This window comes from Gavialis gangeticus, unplaced genomic scaffold, assembly GCF_001723915.1.
Source record: "Gavialis gangeticus isolate Ggan-Ray unplaced genomic scaffold, GavGan_comp1, whole genome shotgun sequence".
NCBI lineage: Eukaryota > Metazoa > Chordata > Crocodylia > Gavialidae > Gavialis > Gavialis gangeticus.
In genome coordinates, this window is record NW_017729030.1 from 41526367 (window position 1) to 41540582 (window position 14216).

Genomic DNA, 14216 nt, shown 5'->3' on the forward strand with positions numbered 1-14216 from the left:
AGTCCAGCCCCCCGCCCAAAGGGCAGGAAGTCAGCTGGGGTCATAGGATCCCAGAAGCTGGGGTCATAGGTTCCCTACTTTCTGGCAGTAGTTACTGAATATATACAACCCCTCAACAGACAAAGAAATGTACACATATACTAATGTCAAAGTTATAAGTCCTGTAAATTCAGCCCAGTTGTTATGAAGGAAAACTTCCTGGCACATGATTTAGAAGCCTCTGAGGAATATTTTGCACTCTTTTTCTGGATTTCTTGTACATTCTTAAAGAAAAGTGGTCCTAAACATTGCCAAATATAGTCTATTGAATTAAGTGGTCTGTTGGTCTTATCACATATGGCAACACTTATGTTCCTATTGAAGTCTTACCCTTGGAGATATTAAATACTATGCTGAAACAATAGAACACACACCCTAGGAAATAAAATTCCTATGCTGGCAGTATTGACTAGATTTCTTTATAGCTCCTCTCATAGCCCTAAACCAGAATTATCGTGTACAACTAACATATATATAGAAAGCAAGTTACCAACATGGTATGTGCCCAGCAAAATATTTGGGGCTAGGAAAAGTATAACTTGCATATAATAAATCATAACCTGCACTAATAAAGACATAGTGCTATAATTGTTCCACACCAAAAAGTATAACAGTAGTCACTTGCCTTTCTTTTTTAATTTGAAGATATTGACCTCTGAAATGTAATCCTAAAACAGACCCCAGGTGAAATTCATTGTATTTTATCTAACAAGTGGCACATAATGAGAGCTTTTCATATCCCTTGGAGACCATTTCTGCTCAGAAACCAAAATCATAATTTTCATATCTCCGCTTGTGCTAATTTGGACATCTGCCTCCAGATACATCATACTTTCCTTTAGCTTGTCTTCAAAAGGAAGATGAAAGTACTCCTCTCCAGGCATATATAATATGGACTAGATCAGGGCAAAAGAATCCAATAAATATCCATGAACACACTGTACTTCGAATTTTATGAATTTATTCACTATTGAGAAGCTTTTACTAATGGTGTGGGGGACCAAATCGCTTGCAAACTGTTGGATTTAACTAATTTTTCAACTTTCACCTTTAGCAATTGTGTGATTTATCACTTAAAGCACAGTATTTTATTTCTTTCCTCTGATTGGATTATCTAATGTTTATAAACAAGAGGAGTGCTTGAATAATTCTGTCAGAGGACCATCACAGAGTAGGAAAGGTAGAAGAAGATAATCGGAGCTAGGGATCACCTCTCAAGGAATCATAATGTAAAGATTCAGATACTGTGACAGTTTTCTTTTTCACATTAAGAAAACACTGTAGGGCAATTTCCCTGCAAAAAAAAATATGTATTTTTTTTTCCTGTATTTGGAGCTGCTACTTCTTGTTCCTTGAAATCTAAATGATTATACTAAGATACAGCTTCAAAAGTGTAAACAGGAGCCCATGTATTTTATAATTACTGCCTTTCATGCAAAATGCAACTCCAACAACAATCACATTAACCTTTGGCCTTTTTTCTGCTGCTGCCTAGTTTCACAAACTTGGCCTAGGAGATCTATATATATAAATCAACTAGCTAGCTGACACACACATAATGGGTGGTACTTGGAACCTTTATTAATTACCAGTGGGCAGCACACTTTGTTTAATGAAGAATTAAATATGTCTGCTTTCTGTGAGCTGCATTGTTATAAATCAGAGATGATTTTGCTCATTCTTAGTTTAAACAGAGCAATCAATTCTACTTTGGGTCACTGATTAAATAAATCTGCTACTTAAAACTGACTAAGGTTATCTCAGAATGATTGCTTGTCCTCAGCTATCATTAAGGGACTGAAAAGAAGATTATCTAACTTTCTATCCTAAGGCACGTGAAAAATGAGTGTTGACTACTGAGGATATGAGTGTAGAAGCCTCAGTTAAATAATTCCCAACCTTCAAAAAGTGCTAGGTTAGATGAAAGAATGATCAAGATGATAAAGTTGATCCATCTATAATAAGTAACATATCAAGAGGTCCACCCAAATCATCTACAACTAAACTGGGTGTAACATCTGCATACAGAGAACACTTTCAGTGGCTGAGACAATAGCACTGAAGCCAGTCATCCTCAAAAGAAAACATGTTTTCTGGTAATGCCTGTAAGTGCTGTGCTAACAGGAATTTTCAGGATCTGGATTATAATGGTTTCAACATGCTTTATTGATCTATATCTCTCCTGGAGTATGGCTAGAAGCAAGATGATCTGTTTTATATGATGTTTTGACTTCTTCCATGCTTAACAAACTTACAGGCATCGCTGAACATATGGATGTCAGGGAAAAATAGATTTTAAAAAAGTCTTCTGAAAAATTTATCTCCTGTAAAAGGTCATTGAACAGTAAGTAGTTAAATTATACAGGGGGGCTGGGAATTAAGATTATGCACCTTTGGCTGTTCTCTTGCTTTGGAGAGTGTGAGAACAATTAATAAGCAAAGAACTCACAGTATTTGCTCAGAAGGATATTCTCCAGTGCTATCTCTGAGATAGCTTGTACATTAAGATAACTGAACATATTTTCTCTTTTAAAAATAGCTATGATTTGACCACAAGGGTCAAACTCTGTCCCTACCAAAACCCTTTTGACCCAATTAACTTCAAAGCATTGTAGAGGGCATAAATCAGGAAAGACTTTGGCATTTACAAGCTGAATAGACAATGTTTAAATGCAGTGAGAGAAATGGGCCTGTGATTAACATTCATTTTGTTAATGCCATGATGTAAAAGGGTCATCTTGCCTATGGCCTTCTCCAGGCAGGCTTTTGCTCCCTGAGGAGGTCCTTAGCCAGTTCACATGGATAAACAGTGTTCAGACAAACAAGGCGAGCACACAAAACCTGGTTGTCCCGATACCTATGGCTTCCTCCTTTGCACAGCACTCTGGTCCCTGCATCCAGCCAGCAGTTTGGTCTGCCTGTCTTTGGCTCAGAACTATTCCTTCAGTCTTAAGGGGACAAGCCACCCTGCTACATATGAATTTTGCCCCTTTTTTCCTATTTTGTTTTGAGAGGATATAAAGAGATGAGAAATGACCAAGACCTCTCCAACAAATGCTTCCAAAACAAAGAACAATAGAGTGCAATGCACAGCCAAGGGTAGACCCAGAAGGGGTGCAGCCAGTACAATCACACTTTACTTTGGCTGTGCTGCATGTGAGCTCTGAGTGTGGGGTCTAGCTGGAGCCCCTGCTTTCATGCAACTCCGAATCCCAATGGGTGACTGTTTCCACCACTCCCGCCTTCCCTTCCCCTGCTGCTGAATTTCAAGGGGAAAAGAAGGGAGAGGAAGAGTGAATAGCAGTAACGTTCACCCCATCCCAGGCTCCAGAGCTGCATGAAAGCAGGGACTCTCACCAAACCCTGCCCTGATCAGCTCATGAGCTCAGATCTCACTGCTCATGTCGAGCTTTGATGGCAGCCTGCACTGACTGAGCCATCAGCTCAGATATCAAATGGGTAGGCATGGCACAAGCAAAACAGTGGGGGTTGCCCCATTCCTGGCTCTGCTACTTCACAGAGCAATTCAGCCTCTCAAGGAATACCATAAAAATTAGGAATGATTTTTCTCTGAATCCACATAACAGTAATCCTCTCAGTGAGGCCCTGGTAAGGAAAGCCTATGCCCCAGATACACAAAGAATATCTGCACCACGTCTAATCACAATTGGACCACTGTGAAAATACACCCCTGCTCCACACATGGCAAATGCCAAAAAGCTGTAGTCTAGCTGCAGTTAGAGCAGCAGCACTAGGTGTACTAATCCTCACTTTAATTAGCCCACTCGAGACTTAAGAGCCTGAGACCTATGCCGGGCATGCCAAACAGTAGTAAAGTTATATTTTTTCAATCATGCACAGAGTGGGAGCAAGTGAGCAGGATATGTTTTTTCTTAGAAAAGTCCAGACATGCCTGGAAGCCTACAACACTGGGGAGAGGGCAAAAAAGAAGCAATAAAAAGCAGAAGTGTCAGAGACTTTGTGATGTGCATTATTGCTAATTGATGGTAAGTGGTGTTGAGTGGCAGTATTAAGCTTCCACAGTCAGAGAAGTGGCTCAGTGGAATGAAGATGATGAACATGAAGGAGAATGGCAGAAATAGTACATACACATCTAAAACATACCCAACTGGTGTAACACTGGTCCTCCACTCACCAAAACTGTTAAACAACTGATTATCTTCCTTTAGTTCTTACTATTTACCTCATCATCCAAAATAATGCAAAAAAAACCCCAAAAACTGTGGCCACTATCTATTTCAGTTCCTGCTTTCCCAAACCACACAATATTTAGTTTTATGAATCTTTCTTACTAATTCAATCCAGAGACAGTGAACTTGGGATAATGAAATCATCCTGGCCTACATTTTTACTGACTAGGAACAAGCTGTTAACTTTTTGCCCTCCAAAAAGATCACCAAAGGACTTTCAATGAGGAGAAGAAAATGAAAGATGACTTGAAAATTTGGAGGGAGAGTATTTTTGTGCAGAAAAACCAATCCTATCATTTTAGGATTCTGGACAGATTTTCTGATGCGGGGGACCAAGTAAATTCAATGATGAATCCAGGTCTGTGCAGACAGAATTTCACCAAGACAAACTCAGATGGCTACTGGCAACGTAATTATGACTGGAAGTGAATTTCTGGCACAACAGACCTAATACATAGCCTAGAATAGAATTTTACCCTTCACTTAAAGCACCTTAGAAAAAAATATATTTCCTAGCAGGAAAACAGTAGGGTGTGATTCAGAGCAGGAAAAGCATATGTTGAATTTCTAGCAGAACAAAGTTTTGGACGGGTATAAATGCATTTCACCATGAGTGCTGATCTTTGACTGCTTAAGTGCCTGCACTTCACATTTACTCAGGACTCAAAAGAAAGCAAGAATCCAGAGGAACTCTGCTCCAGGACTTCCACCTCAGCAGGCACTGACTGCCAGCAAGTTCTCCCGCCTATAGAAAAATCAACATTTCTTACTGCTTCACCAATGCAAGAAAAGACAATACAAAGAATGAGAAAACAAAGTGAAAAGGGACAGAGGAAGAAAGGGATAGAAATTATTGACTCCTTTCCTACAGGAATCACTCCTACTTTCCCACATACCCTCTAACTCAGGGGTGTCAAACTCATCTGGGCTTGTGGGCCAAATGAGCGGCATGGGGCCAGTCTGCAGGCCAGATCGGGCCCACTGACCCTCTTCCTCTCCCTCTTCTCTTCTCCCCTCCCCCAGTCCTTCTCCCAGTACACCTAATCCACCAGCCACTCCACCCATTCTAGGACCTATTTTGTGTGGTGTGGATCCCCGAAAGGCTGGAACAGGTGCCATGAGCAGCACAGTGTGGGAGGAGCATCAGGCCTGATGCATGCAGGGGCTTCCCTGGCCAGACTGTGCCCCATGCAGCATCCACCTCAGCAGATCTGGGACCATGCTGCATTTGTTGCCTTCTCCTGCCATGCCTGGGAGTGTAGTGTGCAGTGTGCAGCCCAAAGCAGGCACCACGTGGGCTGGTTAGAATGGCCACTGCATTCAGTGAGGCTTCTGTCCTGGCTGAACTATGCCTCACATGGCACCCATTCCAGCTACTACATGATTCACTTCCAGACCACCTGGAACAGCCTCCAGATCAGGTATGCTGGGAAAGGGGGAGGAGGTTGGGAAGGGGGAGAGAAGGAGGTCCATGGGCCATGGACTGGCCCCATGCCATGGGCGCATGCAATGTCCCATGTGAGTCTGATCAGCAAGGATTCGTCACAGAAAAACAGGGCAAAACACAAATATTTTTCATGTTAAGGAGAAAAACCCAGATTTTCTTCTTTAAAGGATAAAAACGCAGGAAATTGTGGGTTTCCTCTCATAGGCTGGCAGAGTTCCAACCTGCAAGAAGCTGAGGGGAGCAGGAGAAGGGCAATCAGGTAGCAGGCGCTATGTGCATGTACGCATGCACATGGCCACCAAGCAGCCTGGAGGGCATCTCCCTGGGGCTGGGGATCGAGGTCCCCATAATGAGGGTAGGAGGGAGAGAGTTGGGCAGGGCTGGGGCTGCTGCCCAGCTGGGGCAGTGCATGGGGCTTGGGGCCCAGGGCTGGAATGTGTGGCTGCAAGGCCTGGACAGGGTATGGGATGGAGCCACATGTGGCTTATCCAGGGTGTTGGGGGTCTGGCTCCTTGCTGCTGTGTGCATTCCTGGGGGCAGCAAGGGAGGCATGTGACCCCCCATCAGACTTGTGTGTGACGTGGGGGTGGGCTGCCCACTGTGGCCCCAGGCTCCCCGCCCCACTGCCCTCCCACCAGGGCCTCTGCAGCCCAGTGGGCAGGACCCAGTATGGCAGGGCAGAGTGGAGTGAGGAAACTCAGTGCTGCCGCCACGAGCCCCGCACCACCATGGTGAGCTGCCCCCTGCCCACCTGGCAGCAGCAACGGTGGCAGCACAAAGTTGTGCCGGGTGGGGTGCCTCACTGAGGTGGCACGGGGCTCACCGTGGTTGCCCTGAGCTTCTCTGGCCAGCCCCACTCTGCCCTGCCATGCTGGATCTCATGCACCTGGCCACAAAGGCCCCCAGAGGGAGGGCAGCAGGGCAAGGAGCCTGAGCCCATAGTGAGCAGCCCACATCTGCCCCTCCCCACAGGCTCCACTCTGGCCATGCCATGCATGGGGGAGGTGGAGCTGGGCTGCAGCAGCCACTGCTTCCCACATGTGACAGCCAGGGCTCAGGCACATTTACAGGGGGCAAGGAGCTGCAAACCTGGGTTCTTGGTCCCATAGCCCTGGCCAGGGGTGATGCACAGGGGGTGCACATGGGTGCATGCGCACCCCCTGAGCATCATGGTGCACCCTCTGAAAAAAGGGACCGCTGACAGTGTTGGCAGCACCTGTGAGTGGTCCACAATTGCCGCTGGCCACTGCCACTGCTACCAGCAGTGCCTGTGGGTAGTCACCGACCCCTGGTTGGCACTCACCCCCCGGCTCCCGACAGTGCTGGCGGCATCTGCGGGAGCTCCATACTTACTGCCAATGGGCTCAAGCCAGCACACTGCCACTGCCACCAACACAGCTGTGCTCCCCCAGCCACCAGGGGCATACACCGTTCATGGCCCTGGAAGCTGTGGACCCCCTCTGGCAGGGCTTGGGGGGTGGGGGGGTTGGGAGTGAGGGGCATCAGCAGGGGTGAGGGAGCTGTGGGTGGGGAGTGAGGGGCAATGGCAGGGCTGGAGGACTGTGGATGAGGAGTGAGGGGCACCAGTAGGGCTTGGGGGGGGCTGTGGGTAGGGAGTGAGGGGCACCAGCAGAGCCAGAGGCAGGGGGCACAGCAGGGCGGGGAGCTGCTCCAGGGTCAGGCTAAGATCTTGCAGTGGGTGACAAAGTGATCCAGAGCCAGGGCAGAGCCGCAATCTGCAGCGCTGGACAGGGGTGTGCAGACAGCAGATTGCAGCTTTGCCCTGGCTCTAGACCATGCTGTCACTGCTGCAAGATCCCAGCCCAGCCCTGGAGCAGCTCCCCACCCTGCTGCATGCCCTGCCAGTGCTGCTGGGGCCAGTCTCCAGGGAAACCCTGGCCCGGTGCTATCACCGCACAGCTGCTGCTGGGGTCTCCCTGAAAGTTGTCCCCAGCCACATGGGCAGGGGCTGCTAGGAAATGGAGTCCACTGCTGGCCAGATCCGACCCATGGACCAGACTTTGCCCACCCCTGAGCTAACCAAATCAGACCAGTGTAGAGTAGTGGTGTGGGTAAGGACGGCTGATTTTGTGGATTTGTTTGTGAAATGTGTATAGGAAAACACAATAGAAAAAGCATGGTGCAGACTAAGCAGAAGCAGAGAAAACAAAGAAGCTTTAAAAATTAAGTATATATTCCTAGTAAGCTTAGGGGAGAGGGAAGATATAAGGAACAGAGAATCGAGAAAAGGGAGATAAAGGAATACAATGTCCACTCTTTCTCTCTGTTCTTCAGAGGATGGAGACAACTACAAAATGCTGTAGGTACACCCTGCTCCGCTGTGGAATTATCGGTTTGTCATTAGGGCTGAAGTTGTTGAAGCAATAAATAATTAAGAACAATAGGAGATAATGGCCATTTTGAGGAGGACATTTTAACTGAGGGTAGCCTGTGGCCTCCATCTCATTAAGAACAATACGTGGCAAGCCATTTAGAAAGAGTGCAGATCTCCATGCAATTATCTGAAAAGGATCATTTTATAGTCATTGCTGAAAGATTTGTGTGTTCTTAGAAAAACCCTGAAAAACATGGAGTAATTTTGACAAGGACGCATTATGTTTTAAACACAAATAAAGGGGTGAATACTTGCTTTAAGTTTTAAAAAAAGAAAGCCTCAAGCTACAACACTGCTAGTAGCATCTCTGAATTCAGGGGTTGGTGTGTTTCCAGGCTCAGCCAGAAGCAGCAGTTTCATCATTTACTTTATCATATGCATTGACTCAATAAATACCTTTTACAAATGTATACAGTTTTGAAGTACAGCCTACATTTATTTCAGAGTTTTTTTGGTGGAGGGAGGTTAGGTTTGAGGCAGAGGTATGTTTAGTAGATCTGTCCAGAAGGCCTTTTTTTAGCTGTGAGACAGGAACACACACTAATGCTCCTGTGGGATGTGAGTAAATTGTCTTTTGCTTCTGTATATGACATCACAAATAATTAATTGTCTGAGAAGAGAATGAGAGTGGTAATCATGGATATCACTGTCATTCACCCTTGCCCTCTCTGCATTGTCTATGTCCAGCTTCTTCAGCATAACCTCCTGGTACCTGTTTTTCCTGTCCTTCCAGTTCATCAGGATCCCTTCTTAAATCCACTTCAATTCTTTTACTCAGTTAGACTCACTAGTCAAATTTTGAAGTGATATATAAGCAAATGCAAGTTATAGTTAAGTGGGTGTAAATGTAAGTGCCTATCATAAGCTTCTTTGGCAATAACAGCAATATCTTCACCAGTCAGTACATCAACTGAATTGACTGATCTCTTTTCCCCCCCCATTATTGTATATTCCACGTAGGTATTTTTAGGGCCAATTAAAACTAGCCACAGCAATCATGTATCATTTTTAAGACAGAAAAATGCTGAAAGCAAAATAAAGAAGATATGTTGTGACTCTACCTTTTCCCTGCCATACCTGACTTTGACCATCTATTCTGAGGAAAGCCCTGCATAACATTTATACTGAGAGGGGAAAGAGGAGGGCCCAGAGGCCCTGTCTCTGGCCTCTTGTACTCTCTTCAAGTGCTATAATTTTTGCACACCTGCCAAATTAAAATTATCGTGGAATATGCTGTACTTACATATTAATTGGCCTTTCGTCTGAGGCGCTTGGAACATTTTATTTATTTATTTAGTTGTGTATTTATTTATTTATTTTACAAGCTGTGGTGAACTAATACTGGAATTGTTGCCACAGGCAAAAAAGAGAAAAATCCCAGTAGCAAGCCATTCCTTCAGCCTTGCAGCCCCTGCCTGCTTCACTACCAGTGCAGCCATTGTCATTCTCTGTGTCAAGACTCCCACAACTTGGTAACTTGCTTTTTCTGCTTTTAGAATCTCAGCAATTGCAGAGCTTAGCAAAATGCTCCCTGTGAAATCCCAAACTCCAGTGACAGGGCTGTTAATGAAAGGTCCGCAGGTTCAGAAATATTTTGTCTGGTTTTGCTTCTGTGTGCAAAACGTGCGTGGAGTTGCTGTTAAAGCTCATGAAGCCAGAAGGCTAGATCTTAAGCTGGTGCAAACTGGCAAAGTTCCAGGCAAAAAAACTGATTTATGCATATTTATACCAGCTGAGCATCAGGTCCAGAGCTGGTGAAATGAACTGGAGCTTTACATCTCCAGCCTTTGATTAGATTAGGACTTCTGCATGGACGCTCCATCCAAAAGCCTCATTCCTTTCCTCCACCACACCCAATGCAAGAAATCATTAAATGATGTTCTTAAAGCTATAAGCTGCACCCAGTTCCCTCCAAATTCCAGGCCTGTTGGTGAAAGGTTGAGTTAACTCCCAGAACATCCGATGCACTGTCAGGAACACTATTATTTTTAAATCAGGCACACATGGAGCTAAGAAGCATCATGACTGAGACTGTTTTGTATTCCACTTCCTCTGTTTGTTTCTTCTTTCAACATTATTTTTATAGTGCTTTTTTTTTTTGCCCAATTCAAGGAGAACTTGATCCCAAATGGAGCCTTTGGTCACTTCCAAAACATGCATAATAACAAAAACAGTACCAACTGCTATATATTTGAATAGCAGTTAAATGGAGGTTTAAAAGATTCTCAGCCTGGTTTTTTTGCACCTTCCTCTGAACCATCTGACTTGCAATCATTCAGACAGACAGCTTACTAGACCAAACTAGATCAGACAGTTGGTCTGATCTGGTGTGCCAGTCCTATCTTCCAATTACTGCAATAGAGTTTAAACAGGAATAAATGTTAGTTGTCTGAGTTCATTCCAAGTAAGCCAGCGCAGTGCTGGATATATAAAAGTATTGAAGTACCTTCCCATCCAATCAAGTGAGTGTGAGAACATGGGATGTCTGAACAGAATTTCTGTAACCACAGATCTGACTCAGTGACTGTAGAAACACGGCTGGTAGAGCAATGCAACCAAGAGTTCCACCATCCATACCCCAACTCAAGATGCACTTCTGTTACACTGCTCATTGTACTGAAGCAGAGAGAATGATATGGTGAAAATTACTCCACATTACACAGGAGGTATGGAGGCCCCAGCAGAGTGGGAGCACCTGAGCAACACTCCTGCGAGAGATCATCAGGAGTTCAGTGGACTTTCAAGCTCTTTGCGCTAGGGAAGCAAAGAAACTGGAAAGTTACCTGAGCCTGAAACAGCCAAAGGTCCCGCATGCAATAGGGCTGCATGTGTAGACTTTGAGACTTTACTGCACAGCTAATTAGGCGGTAAGCATCTCATGTAGATGCACCCTCTGTTAGCAGAAATAACTGCACGGGCCTGGAATAAAAAGTAAACCTGGGCAGGGATACATTAGCTCTCTCCAGAGTGAAGGTAGATTCTCTCATTATGACTCTGCATGCATAACTTGTGCAGAGGCTATGCATAACTGAACACATTTAATTTTGACAACCTGATCCTTGAAGAGCTCCTGGTCTGTTTGCCTGAGGATATAACACTAAGGACAGCATTATTTATTATATTTAATAAAAGCACAACTCTAAGCATTTTTGAAAAGTTACTGATACTAATCTTGGGCTCTTTATACAGTACCCTATCTGTTTCTTTCCAAAACATTTATGGATAGCTGCTAAATTTTTTCTTATAAAATAAAAAATTGTCAGGCCTGATATAGTTATCTTTAATAATTCTGTGTTAAAATCAATCTGACAAGATGACAGCAGAGTGTTTGGTATTTAAGATTTCATCTTCTTTCCTGCATTGTTATTCTTTTCCCCCTCTATCAGATCTGCTGTCAACTAATTCAATGCCTCCTGCCATTCTCATTCCTCACATATCATCAGTGTATCAGTTGCATAAAGATCCTCTCCTTTCATGTGGAGGATGATCAAGCATTAAGTACCTAACAAAGCATCTAGGGCTTGGTCGAAAGTTCACCGGCACCAATAAAGACTCCTATTGACTTCAGTGGGTTTTGTATCAGCCCCAAAATATTTCCACTTAAAGCATTGGCTATTCATTGCCTTTTCTGGCCACGATGCAACATAATATCCAGGATTATTAGTTATAATTGTTTGCTAGAAATGGGGAACAATGATAACTCATGGAACAGAATACAAGCAGATGGAAACCTACAGCTGTCATAACCTCACTTTCAGTGATTACTAGAACAGCAAAGCAAGTATCTCTTTCCATTTTTCTGCCTAAGAAAAACTCACAAAAGATTTCAAAACAGGCTCAGGGGAAGCATTAAGGAAGGTAGCATTGTCCAGCAGAGCTATCATAATCCTCAAACTACTATTCTGATCTAGAATTCCAAGCAGCCTGACAGCAAACCTTACAGGAAACACTGATGATCATCAGGCAACACATTTAAACTTCCATCTGAAAAGGATGAAACATAACCATCCAATTGCGCTTGCAGGTGCCGCAAACCAAATGCTAACTACCGTCCCCAAACTGCTGTCTGGAAACAGGTTTGCATTTCTTTGGCTGCACAGCATTTTCTGGCTGCTGTTTAGCTTCTAAAGCTGGGTTTGTCTCCTCTGAAATTCTGATGCAAACAACAGCACTAGGACACAGCTCAACATTTCAGGGATCTGCCTCTAGCCATAATTAGAGGCTCACCTTTGTGCTCTGCACTTTCGAGGGTGGCAGTAGCTATAAATTACCAGGGGTGGGAAAAAATATCAACAGCATTCTTAAAGGGGCACTAAAACAAACTACAAGTTTGCCCATTGACATTTTCCTCCTGGATAACTCAGGCCATGAGGTCAAAAAAATGGCTGACTAACAAGACAGCAAGCAGGAAAAAGGTTACTATTAATAATGCAACAAGAAAACACTATGTGGACAAGTAATGTACAGAAAATGTACCAAGATCTGCAGAATGATACAGAGGTCATTCAAGAAATGACTAGTTGTTATTGGAGAAAAACAATTAACTGAGAAGGATGCAATCTTGTTGACTGAATGTCCTTCCTGTGTTCAGTAGCTTTGGGTACGTGTCCTTTGGATGCAGAGAATGTAAATTCATTAACTTTCACTTAAAAGAAAGCCAATGAGACTAATGACTCTAACGACAGATTAATACTCTGGTCTTGGTAGCTAACTTCAACTGGGGGATCCATGACTCACTCATTTGAACATGATAACTTTGAGGTTAAGAATCAAAGTTTAAAAATAAAGACGGTTGTGTTTGTGTCACCAGTACACTACTACAAAATTCATGTTCTTCAGGACTGTGACAACCCACAGCATAGAAGTTGACCCAGTGTGACCCAGACATTTTCTTTGGGAACCATGCTTGGCAATGCTAGCACACTGATTCAGTATTTGCCCTTTCTACTGATTGTACCAAAGTTGACCTTAGGAATGGTTTTATGATGTCAATTTTTCATCAGAGGTTGATCAGAATCCACACTAGTGTCAATGACTGATAGCTTTAGAAAAGGTAACAAAGCAGAAAAAAGACTTTATATTCCACTATCACTAGGTTCTGTGGGGCTTTGAGTCCCCTGCAATATTTGGTTAACAGCCAAATTCTAATAAGTGGAAACTCTGTGATCTCCTCCAAGATAACACTGGATTTCAAGAACAGCTCTGGGCCTTTAGAACATTAGAATGAAAAAATATAAGGTTGGAAAGGACATTAAGGGTTTTCTGGTCCAACTCCCTGAACAGATTCTGGATCCTCTATTTCTAAATCATTCCAGACAGAACACATAGGGTCTGAATCTTCTGGGGAAAGGCTATTTGAACACAGGTGCCCTATAGTATGAATTAATGCCCTAATAGTTGGCATTAATTCTTGTAATACACTTCTTGTACTGAAGACCTTAAGGGTTTCAGAACTGTGTGAATCTAGTCTCACAAACTGTATAAAGAGAGTTTGATTCTTCCATTCCATTCATAACTGGTAAGGTCTATACTGTGCCTAGTTTAGGCATCACACTTTAAGAAAAAAGTGGACAGAGAATCTAAAATGCAACAAAAATAAGAGGTTTAGAGTGCATAACTAGTTAGGATATGGTAGGACATTTGGTATTACTTAGTCTATTTGGTATTATTCAGTCTAGAGAAATGAATACTGAAGGGCAATTTGATAACAAAAAATCTTTTATCAATTTTAGATTATTTTTTCTTATATCATCCTTGGAAGTTGTATGCAGACAGCTCTCACATGCAACTGTGAGTGCATTTGTAATGGTGATAAAGGAAAATATGTGGAATAAGCAACCCTAGCATAACTAAGGGTGGGAGAGCAAGGCACCAGCCCCAGATGCTAATTTGGTAGGTGCACCAGAACTGTACCCCCATCCTTGCTGAATCTATATCCCTGCAGCTGAAGCAGCCCCACAGCATTGCTCTTACAACAGCAGCTAGATGCAGGGATACTGCACTGCTGCTACAGAAGCAGCTGCTGAAGGCTTGTTTATGAGTCCCTGGCATAGAAAGATTCCTGTCATCCCCCCTCCCAAAACCCCCACCTCTTCAGTACCCAGAAGAACCCCCCCCCCCCAGC